The sequence below is a fragment of the Cucumis sativus genome, unplaced genomic scaffold (genome assembly GCF_000004075.3).
Source record: "Cucumis sativus cultivar 9930 unplaced genomic scaffold, Cucumber_9930_V3 scaffold91, whole genome shotgun sequence".
NCBI classification, from domain to species: domain Eukaryota; kingdom Viridiplantae; phylum Streptophyta; class Magnoliopsida; order Cucurbitales; family Cucurbitaceae; genus Cucumis; species Cucumis sativus.
The window spans coordinates 208,367-220,160 of NW_022279580.1; the positions used below are offsets into that span (position 1 = coordinate 208,367).

The following is an 11,794-nucleotide window of genomic DNA, read 5'->3' on the forward strand; positions in this document are numbered from 1 at the left end:
TATCTCGGAGCCACGATGGCTCGAATAGTTAACCTAAATGTTTTTATTTTCATCTCCAAGACTGTCATAGCAAATTTGGCCGGAGAAAAGTTGACCTCAATTTTAAATGTTTAATTAAAAACGCATTATTTCGATGATGCACCTGGTCGAGAGAGACCAGGACATTTCCTTCAGGTTTTTTAAAAGTTAGAAAGAATCTCGGGATCGATCTTGGTTGAGATTGTCCCTTTCAGTAGTCTCGAGATGCATCCAACCGAGAGAAGCAGTGTGTGGCATGAAGTGGAACCGTGTGTGGCTGGGAGTGGAATAGTTTGTGGGAGAGAGATTTGGGAGTAAAATAAGGGGAGTTAAAAAACTGTAATCCCCTTTTGCTTAATTCATGCCTCATAGGTGAAGTGGGCTAAACATATGCTAAGTACATCTCCAGAAGGGTTTATTTTTGTACATTCCACCAAACTATTTAATCATAATTTATTAAACGAAAAATTTTGTTTTTTAAAAAATATTTTAATATCTTCCATGTGAATAGTTGAAAACGACAAGTATTATCCATTGAAATATATTAATCTTTTTAATATATGAATTGACAATTGAACATCACTACTAAGAAAACAAATGAGGAAAATTAAATATGCCAAAGTTAAAGTTAATAAAAGAAAGCATAAGACCCTAGGAGAGTTTCAAATTCTCTACTCTTTATTGTTCATATAAGTTGATCTATGGTTTTATTGGCTCCACCTGTATTAAGGATTTAGTGACATTTTAGGGTAGTTTTAAAATATATTGTAAGAATGAGATGATCTGCAAAAATAGGATTGCTTTATTGTTTTATTCAATTCAGTCTCTTTAATGTTCAATTCAGTCGCTTGAATGTCATATCATTGTAGTTTTAAAAAATGATTGTAAAAGTAGGATTTACAAATTAATGAGTATGCGTAATAGAATTTGTTAATTGGTTGTAAATATGGTGTAAAATTGGTTATTTTTAAAAAATTTCCTAAAATTTATTTACCCATCAAAATATCACACAATATTATGTAATAATCAAAATTTTAGAGAAATTTAAGAAATTTATTCAGTGTAATGTGTTGAATTAAATATATATATGTATATTTATATTTAATTAAAGATTTTAGAATTTGGGTGGAGAATGTTATTAATTATAGAAAATATTTCAAAAATAACAAATTTTACCAAATATTTATAACCTATAGTAAAATTTTTAAATTCTCACTGATAGTCACTTGGAAGTCTATCAATGATTATCGATAGAAATCATTGATAGAATCCAAAATTGTATTATACCTTGTAAATATTTTAATTTATTTTGCTATTTTTAAAAACGTCTATTAACTATGTAGTTCTGGTTATATAATTAATAAGTGAAAACTTGGTGATTATAGGTTTAAATATAATTATTGAAAAAAGAAATTAGCATCCCAAATTTTTAGAGAATTTTTATTGATTATCTTAAATTATCTGGTGTTATTATTGGAGCTAAAATTGAATTATTGAGTTAAGAAAATTGGTTGGAATTTATGAAATTTTAAAATAAGTAATTTTTTTAGAATATCTTATTAATTAAAAGAATTGAAATTTTAAGTTGATTCAATCTTGAAAGGAAAAGTTGACTTCGGTAGAATTGAAATTAATTAAGTATACGTGTGTATGTATATTTAACTGAGAATTTGAATTTTTAGTGTAATATGATTTTAATTCTTTGACTTTATATAAATAATTAATATGTAAAAGTAAAGTTAATTATACGATCAAATTGTTTGAAAATAAGATAATTAATGAAAAGAGAAGTTAATTATATGATGAAATATGATTCTAATTGTTTGAAAATAAGACAATTAACTACAAGAGTGATGATTGATTTAATTGGATGAAAGCATGATGAATTTAATTAGGAGAGAAAAGAATAGTTTAAATATATATATATATAAAAGTATATATTATGCAACAACAAAAGTGAAATAATAACGATGAATTGTAACGCCTTTAGTTTAGGACGAGACATGAATGAACTATATTAAAGTAATTCTAAGGATATGAAAGTAAGATTTAAGAAAGACTTTAAAAAAGTTAAAAGTTAATATTTATGCAAGGTGCATCTTCCTTCTCAATGACCCAATCATAGGAACTCCAAAGTTAAACTCTAACGACCCAACTCTTTATACTAAGCTGAGGTCATTACTACTAAAATAAATATAGACTTTCTTACTAAAAATATATAAAAGGAAAATAACTTTTCAATAAAACTCCAAATACTCATTTATAAATCATAATAAATTATGTAGAAATAAAAGTAGAAGTTAAAATTTTAGGTCGACCCTATCTGTCTTTTAAAGAAAAATAACATAAAAGTAACTCATAGGTTCTATAAATTTAAATAAAATAATGTAAACATAAAGACGGAACCAACATAAACTATCTCCTACGGGAAACCATGGTCACTTCTTGTCATTCACCAACTTTCTTCTACCCCTACATTTGCTTGAAAAATTAAACATAAAAAGAGTAAGTATAAACATATACTCAGTAAGGGACCCACTACTAATCCCGTTAGGTGTCTGTTAACTTTCCATTATAGTTTCACAAGGAAGTACTCCATAACTGTCGTGTTCTCGAACACACGCTATCTAGAGATCCTAAAAGAACACATTTGGTATTCGGTGAACCCGAAGGAAGACCTAAGAGAAACTAGTCTTCAGTGACCCGAAGGAACACCTAAGAGAAATTGGACTTTGGTGACCCAAAGGAACGCCCAAGAGAATTGAGTTGTATGTGACCCATCATACCACTCATAACATATACCAGTGGTCCAGTCGACACACATAGTCATAAAAATGTGGTGATCCCGAGGAACACTCATATAGGTACGATCCTAACAAACAAAGTTAACAGTCAGTCTATAACATGTAGCATATCATAACATATATCATATCTCAACATAATATATCTCAATCATAACATATCAGTCATCTATATCAGTTACATTATGTATATTAGCTATCTTAATACATAATGAAAAAATACATGCAAGCTCTGCATTCTATTTCGAAGTTCTAGTAGTAGAATCTCTTATCTTGAGACTAGGTAATAGGTTTTTACTAACGGTCGCGGTCAAAGTTTTCCAATGAATAGGTCCTAACATAAATAATATTTAAATTAATAGTTTGATAACCAACATCAGACAATTAATTACTTAGTTTTCCAAACTTACCAACGAAACTAAAAGGTTGAAACCAATTTAACTTTTGAGGTATTTCACCGATAGTTATTCCAATGAATTTTGCCAAAAACCTTCAAAGAACAAAAATCAAACTTAATTCCACACTTTAAATTATTTAAGATCCAAAAGGTATTTATTTGAGCATACCAAACCCAACCAAGTACTCACCAAGAACCAACCAAATGGCTTAAATGGCTAAAGGAAAGAACTGCAACAACTTGGCTCACATGAGGCTCAACTTGACTAAGACATAACAACTCGGACGCGACTTAGAATTTTGGAGGATTGGCTCGGCAAGGAGACAGATCGGCTCGAAAGGGACACGATTCAACTTGGGGTTTTTGACCGGCGAGTGCGAAGACAAAACAGAGATCAGAAGACGGTCGGTGAACGATGACCATTTGGATTTACGTGAGATAGAGATAGAGCCGACAAATGAAGGAGGAGACGTGTAACACCCCGAGCTCTAAGGGATTTTTTTTATTATTATTGTAATTAATTTGCCTTGTTATTTAATGATTTAAAAATTTGGGTGTTATTTTACTGTACTTGGGGTGGAAGAAAAAAAAAAAGAAATAATAATAATAATATACATATATATTTGTTTTTTAAAAAAAACAAAAATAAAAGAAAATAAAAGAAAAACAATTTCCTTTTTCTTCTTCACCCGCGCGCGATCCCCCTTTTCTTCTTCATCTTCTCCTTTTTCTCTCCCTACCCAGCCGCCGCACATCTCCCCTCTCCTTTTCGCTCGTCCGCCAACCACCATCACTGCCCAAATCTCCTCATCCCGTCGTCGCCGCTGCACTATTCGCCTGAAGTCGTCGTCCGTCCAGGTTACAAAGCCGCCGCGTACTGTTTCTGTTCGTGCTGCATCCCACTGCATCCTTCAGCCGCCGACCATCTCCCCTCTCCCTTCTCCTTCATTTTTTTGGCGCCGCTGTTACCCACACCCCCAACTACTCGTCGCGGTTCGTCTGTGCCTCCTTGCTGTCCAGATCTGCAACCGCTCGAGCCACTTCGTCACACTGTCCGTCATCTTCTGCTAGTCGCACTGCTCAGAAATCTGCATTGCTCAGCTTGCACAAGTCTTCTGCCCCACGTTTTGTGCCGCCGTGACGTCCGCAACCGTTCCACACCACCACGACTTTCCATATTCCAATTTAGGGTTTTGTTCTGCTTTCGTCAACCATTTGCACCGTCGCGTCTGTTCGTCGGCCGACAGTAAGTCAGCATCGTACTTCTTCTTCCAGTCGCAGTACACTCTAATCTATAATCTATTTGTACGATCTTTGTCATTTAGGTTCGATCGCCGCTGCCGCTGTTTTGTTATGTTGGAAGTGACATTCCCTCGTGTTCATAACCAAAATTGTGAATTTTGGAGTTCGGCTCGCCAATAATTGGTATGAACTCGCCAATACTTGGTATCTTTCATTGGATATAGTTTGTTCGAGAAATTGAGAAACCTTGAGGTAAGAGATTTTCTACCGGACTCAATAATATAATAAAAATTAAGATGTATTGATGGTATGGACCGTAATATTATATCTTTTAGGGATGACGCTCATGATGTATGTTTGGATGTGGACCTAATGTTTAATGTTTGCTGTGTTTGACGGTGAGAAATTTATATATATGTGCATGGATTGATGTGGACTTGTGGTTGAGTGTATGTTGTGACTCATAAGGACGTGGAAACGACTGAATCTCGTAGATGTTGCTATATAAAGTGTTAATTAGTAGATTGATTGTTGTTTAGACTGAATGTATGATCTACTCATGTTATGGTTGTGTGCTTGTTAACGGAAGAGACGTCATGGTCGTGCCCTTGTAGACTGAGGAGGAGGTTATGATTATTTAGTTTGTTAACTGATGTATTGATGATATGTTTTTGACTGACTTTGGGCTAAACTAGAGTAAGACGATTGTTTGGGGTTAAATGAGGAGTTTATGTGATGAGACTGTTTCTGTGAACGAAGTTAAGAGTTTATTTTGCCCTTAACGGGGCCCTTAACGGGACCCGTAGTTGGTCTCCTACTCAGTATATTTATACTCACCCTTTTATGTTTAACTTTTTCAGGCAAAGGTTGAGGGTGACAAACTGACGAAGGGCCGGTGATTGCCATAGGGAATATGTTATTTTTGCTTCCGCTTTATGTTTTTTATCTTTAAAACATTGTGATGGAACTAAGCTTACGAACTATTATTTTGGTAAAAAGTACTTTTAAAGTTTTAAAATATTTGAAATCGGGTCCGACTTAAATTTGTTTTTCCTCGATTGTATATTTTCAAAAGTCTTATATTTCATTTTGTATCAATCAAGGTCTTTTGTCAAAAATTAATGACTTCGACTTAGTTAGAAAAGTTGGGTCGTTACAAGACGAAAATGCGGTGGAGAAGACGCGCGAACGAAGATGAGGCACAATGATCGCAACAGTGGCTGCTTGATCGTGAGGGGTGCACAAAAAGGAGGTGGTCGGAGATGGTGGACGTTGGCATAAACATTGAAGAAACGGAGATGATTGGCGATCAGACAAGATTGTGATGGGCGATGACTCTAGGATTTTTTTGGAGGAAGAGGATGATGAGTAGTGTTGTTCACACATATTGAGGAGTATATATTCATATTATTATTATTATTTTCTTTTCCAAAATAACAAAAATCTCTCTTCATTCAATTTCCTAGCAAATCTTTTTTTTTATCTTCTCCAAAATTGATAATACAATGTCTTACTAATTATATTAGAGTAATTGTAATAGATGACCATTTGAGGAATAATAATTAAGGATATAACAATATTTAAAAAAAAATACAAATATAGCAAAACTATCATTAATATTTACAACATGGTTTATCGGTGATAGACTTCTATCATTGATACAGTTTGACAAATTTTGCTATATTTACAAAAAAATTTAAATGTTGATATATACTTAATTATTTTGAATCCAATTTTCAATTATCCCATTATATTATCCTTAATATGATAATATAATTATCTTTCTCTTCCGTAACTAATTATATATATACATATATAATTAACCAAATTCTCTAATCTCACAGTACCATTCAATCATCTTCAAATCTTTAACAACACCAAAATAAAATTCCCACTTCAATCATTAATTAAATATTCCTCTAATAAATATTTAATTGCTCCTAATTTTCACAAAATCAAATAATTCTTAACAATTAATTAAAATAACATCCAAATAATTTCAACATAATTAAATTAAACTAAGACAATTAAATTTAAAATTACCTTAATTTTTTTTGGTATTGCATAAGCATGCTTAGCTCGAAGCAATTCTAAGTTGGGTGACCTCTTGAAAGTTTTTTTTGACCAAGCATGCTGAAAAGATTCACTCTCGTAAACCTTTAAGATAAGTAAGACAAGTGAGAATGGTATTATCAGGTTGTAGGAGAGTGTTGGGGATATGAATTTTGGAATGCGTAAATTGAAAAGAAAAGGAAAACAAAAGGTTCAATAAGATAGTCTTACTGCGGCTTCCGCCGCCACTCACCAGTCTTTATCGGTCTTGGTTTGGTGAGTTTAGGTGAGTGTTTTAGGTCTTTATTGTGAGATTTTAATACCTATTAAAGATTACTTAAGACACTAAATTAAGTTTATTATTAAAATTGATTTTGGCTACATGCTTTAAAATGTCTCATTGGCAAAGCTTGAGGATTTAATTGGTGAGTTTTTCCATCAAGGATGAGAGACTTTTTCAATCTCAAGTTTGGAAGGCTAAGGTAATTAAATTAATAATTTGATGGCAAAAATTGTTAATTTTGTACCAGTGGAATTGTGATTTCATTTGCAGCAAGAAATTTAGCATAACCTAAGGTAAGGTTCTTCTACTGGATTCCCAATTGATGGTTAGATTACGCTTTGGACATAATTAATAATTTTATTAAGTAAAATTATTAATTATTTTCCTTATGTTTAGGTTAATTTGAGAAATTTTCCCACAAAATGTTGAATTGGTTTCAACCTTGATAAGTTAATTTGGAAGAATTTTTGGATGTTGGCCATTTTTAATTTTATTAATTAAAAATTATTGAAAATTTATTTACTGTTTAGGAACATGTTATTTGAAATTTTTTTATTGTCAGCAAAGAAACATTTTTTTTTTTTTGCTAATCTCTCAAGTAAGAGATTCTGTTACTAGACCTTCGAATGTAAATTTAAGAGGCTACATGTATTTACCAATCATGCATTGATGGTAGCTAAAATGCATATTGAGGTGTTGTCTGATGTTATATGATGATTATGCATGCTTTATGAGTTACATGATTATGAACTGTTATGACTGATGATTCATAGTTTGTTAATGTTGATTGTTACATGCTTTTTGGATTGTGGTGATTGTTAATTTTGGCTATTAGGATGTGTACCTACATGAATAGTGTCCCTCGGGATCATCTTCTTTCATAGATCTCTGACTGTGTGCGTTTGACGAAACCATCAGTTTGTCATGTCATGTTTTATGAGTGGTCCAACGGGATTACTTCACGACCCGATATCATGATTGTTTCTTCGGGATCACCAGACTAATGAGTGTTCCTACGAGATCACTAAATTGCGTGTATTCCATCGATCACACGATAGTACCAATACCTAATAATGGAAAGTTAATAGATCATCTAGCAGTGCTAGTAGTGAGTCTCTTACTGGATATATGTTTATACTCACCATTTTTCTATGTTTAATATTTCAGACAAAGGTAGAGGAAATGGTAAGCTGGTGAGCGACAAGAAGGACCTGTGACATGCCATATATTGTCACACCCTGCCCCACACTTTGATTTTTTTGGTACACATAGTTTAGATTTGGCTATCCAATAGCCCAACGATTTTTTTTTCACGATCTTTTTTATTTGGAATAACCAAATAATAATTTGAAAAAATTAAAAAATAGATTTTTTATATTTGGTACTCAATCTTGAACCAAATACAGTTTGAAAAAAAAAACCGCAAAAAAAGAGAAAAAGACATGGAAAGAAAAAAAAAGAAAAAAAAGACGATGGAAAGAAGAAAAAAAAAGATAGAACAAGAAGAGAAGAAAGACTATGAAATGAAAGGACAAACATGAAATAATTTTTTTAAAATGGATAGTTGCAAATTTAGTAATTAGATTCAAAATAATTAAGTATATAACAACATTATAAAAAATTTACAAATATAGCAAAATTTGTCAAATTCTATCAATGATATAAGTCTATCACTATTAACAATAAAAGTAGTTAGACTGTTATTTTCTGTTGTATTAGTTAATCTGTTATTTTCTGTTGTATTAGTTGTATTAGTTAATATGTTATTTTCTGTTGTATTAGTTAATCTGTTATTTTCTGTTGTATTAGTTGTATTAGTTAATCTGATAGACAGTTATCAGTTGCTGCCAAGCAACTATAAATACCAAGCTTGGTTGATGTAAATATCTTTGACATACAGAAATAAAGAATTTACTGCAGTCAGTAAATCTTTTCTCCCAAATTCTGCTTATTCTGTTATGGTATCAGAGCTATTTTCGCAAAGAAGAGTTGCAGAATAAAACCCGAACGTCCTTTACCCTCGTGCAGTCTACAGTAATGACGACACCTGAGAGTTCGACGTCCGGCAGCTCCAACTACTCAGTTCCGATTACCTCTTCTGATCTTGACGCCCAACTAAATCCCTTCATGCTTCATCATTCCATCACTCCAACCACCAACCTTGTTTCTACACCATTGGCAGGATCGAACAACTACTCATCATGGAGTAGAGCAATGATGCTGGCCTTATCTGGAAAGAACAAAGTTGGGTTCATCACCGACCTGATCAAGAAACCTTCAGAAGAATCTATTATCCGCTTGGAAATGCAACAATGATGTGATAGCTTCTTGGATTATCAACTCTATTTCAAAAGAGATAGCAGCAAGCCTCGTTTATAATGGAAACGTAAAGGAAATATGGGATGAATTGAAAGAAAGGTACAAACAGTCCAATGGACCTCACATATACCAGTTACGAAAGGACCTAGTAACCACTACACAAGGAAGTTTATAAGTTGAAATATACTATGCAAAAATCACCACTATATGGCAGGAACTTGTGGAATATCGTCCCATGGATGAATGCACTTGTGAAGGATCAAAGAAGATGATCGATTTCTTGAATGCAGAATTCGTAATGATCTTTCTCATGGGATTAAATGAATCCTATTCGCAAATTAGAGCCCAAATTTTGTTGATTGATCCTTTACCTCCCATAAATAGAGTCTTTTCTCTAATCATCCAAGAAGAAAGACAAAGATCCATTGGATCTTCACCCTCCATTGAGAGCATCACATTGATGGCTAACTCTGAAAGAAGATTTTCTTCTAATAAATCCAAGAAGAAAGATACAAGACCTGTATGCTCCAACTGTGGCTATAAAGGACACACTGCTGACAAATGCTACAAGTTACATGGCTACCCACTCGGACATAGACTTGCCAACAGCAATAATTTTGTCCATCAAAGACAAGACAACACAATCCAAGATGGAAATGACAAAGTGACAGAAGTTTCTAAGAGGAATCAATCTGCCTTTTTTGCTAGTCTCAACAGTGATCAATATACGCAGCTTCTGGGCATGCTTCAAACTCATCTCAACACACCTCAAAATGGTGAGAATTTCAAAAATGAGACTACACACGTAGTAGGTACTTGCCTCTCTAACTCACTCAATGATCCCTTAACATGGATCATTGACTCTGGTGCTTCCTCACATATTTGCCATGACAAGTTTATGTTTACAAATCTCTATAGCGCCCAGAATATGTTTGTTATTTTGCCCACTAAGACTCGTCTAAAGGTTGAGCATATAGGAGATGTTTTCATATCAAATGATCTAGTCCTGAAAGATGTACTTTATATTCCTGACTTCAAGTATAACTTGCTGTCAGTAAGTACTCTCCTCAAGGATGACAAATTTGCCATATCATTTGTTGATTCTAATTGTCTTATTCAGGACAAGTGGCTTTTGAAAACGATTGGGAAGGCTGAATTAACTAATGGGCTCTACCTACTCAGAATGAAAAATGAAAGAGTTAATTGCATTCAGCACACTGCACTAATGTGTAAAGTCTCGGCCTCTATGTGGCATAAACGGATGGGACATCCCTCTATCAGCAGAATAAAGGAGTTAGCTAAGATGATAGAAATTTCTGACTTTCCAAATTGTAAAGAAGTCTGCCATATTTGTCCCTTAGCTAAACAAAGACGTCTCTCTTTTCCTATATTGAATAACATTGCTGAAAATATATTTGATCTTATACATTGTGACATATGGGGTCCTTTCAAAACCCCAACACATGCTGGTCATTCATATTTTGCCACCATTGTAGATGATAAATCTAGATACACTTGGGTATATCTTTTGAAACATAAGAGTGATATCCTACAAGTTATACCTAGATTTTTCAAGTTAATTGAAACCCAATTTTCAAAAGTCATCAATGTCTTTCGATCTGACAATGCTCCTGAGTTGAATTTCAGGGATCTTTTTGCCAAATCTGGAACAACTCATCAATTCTCGTGTGCTTACACTTCTCAACAAAATTCAGTAGTGGAAAGAAAACACCAACACCTTCTTAACGTAGCAAGAGCATTGATGTTCCAATCAAAGGTTCCTCTTATCTTTTGGGGAGAATGTGTTCTGAGTGCTGCATACTTGATCAACAGAACGCCTATGGTATTACTATCAAATAACACTCCCTTTGCTGCTCTATTCAAGAAGAAAGCAGATTACAACATCATTAAGACCTTCGGGTGTCTTGCCTATGCCTCTACCCCCTCAGTAAACAGATCTAAGTTTGATCCTAGAGCACAACCTTGTGTTTTTATGGGGTTCCCACCAGGCATCAAAGGATACAGATTATATGACATAGCCAAGAGAAAGTTCTTTATATCTAGGGATGTCCTATTCTTTGAAGAACTATTTCCCTTTCATTCTATCAAAGAAAAGGACATTCCGATCTCCCATGACTTCCTTGAGCAATTCGTCATACCATGCCCTCTATTTGATTGCCTAGAAAAGGAAGATAGTATTGATGCAAGACCTACGACAGAGGATAGCCCTGAAGACAGCCACGATGTTGATGATCAAAATCCACATATCAGTAACTCAGAAGAAACCAGTAACACTGACCAAGAACCAATTCCCATCATGACCAGAAAATCCTCCCGACCACACCACCCACCATCTTACCTAAAAGACTTCCATTGCAACCTCACCTCCCAAAATTCAACTCCCTTTCCCCTTAACCAATACCTCTCCTATAATGCCTATTCCCAACACCATAAGAACTATATGTTCAATGTTACCTCCATCTATGAACCCACATATTATCACCAAGCCGTGAAACATCAGACTTGGAGAAAAGCTATGGCTGAGGAAATAGAAGCCATGGAAAGAACCAATACATGGACAATTGTATCCATTCCAAAGGATCATCACACCGTTGGCAGCAAATGGGTGTACAAAGTAAAGTGCAAACCGGATGGTACCATTGATAGATACAAGGCAAGACT

General features: G+C 33.9%; 1 long non-coding RNA gene across 2 annotated transcripts; it reads left to right on the forward strand.

The window, feature by feature from the left end:
• The first annotated feature begins 3,879 nt into the window (after positions 1-3,879).
• Positions 3,880-5,919, forward strand: LOC101215833. 2 transcript variants are annotated; one of them, XR_969499.2, is made up of 3 exons: positions 3,880-4,462; positions 4,542-4,710; positions 5,319-5,919. It is a non-coding gene; the product is annotated as an uncharacterized LOC101215833 (long non-coding RNA). The 2 variants fall into 2 exon arrangements; XR_004219368.1 differs by having other exon boundaries at positions 3,881-4,462; positions 4,542-5,919.
• The last annotated feature ends 5,875 nt before the right edge of the window (positions 5,920-11,794 follow it).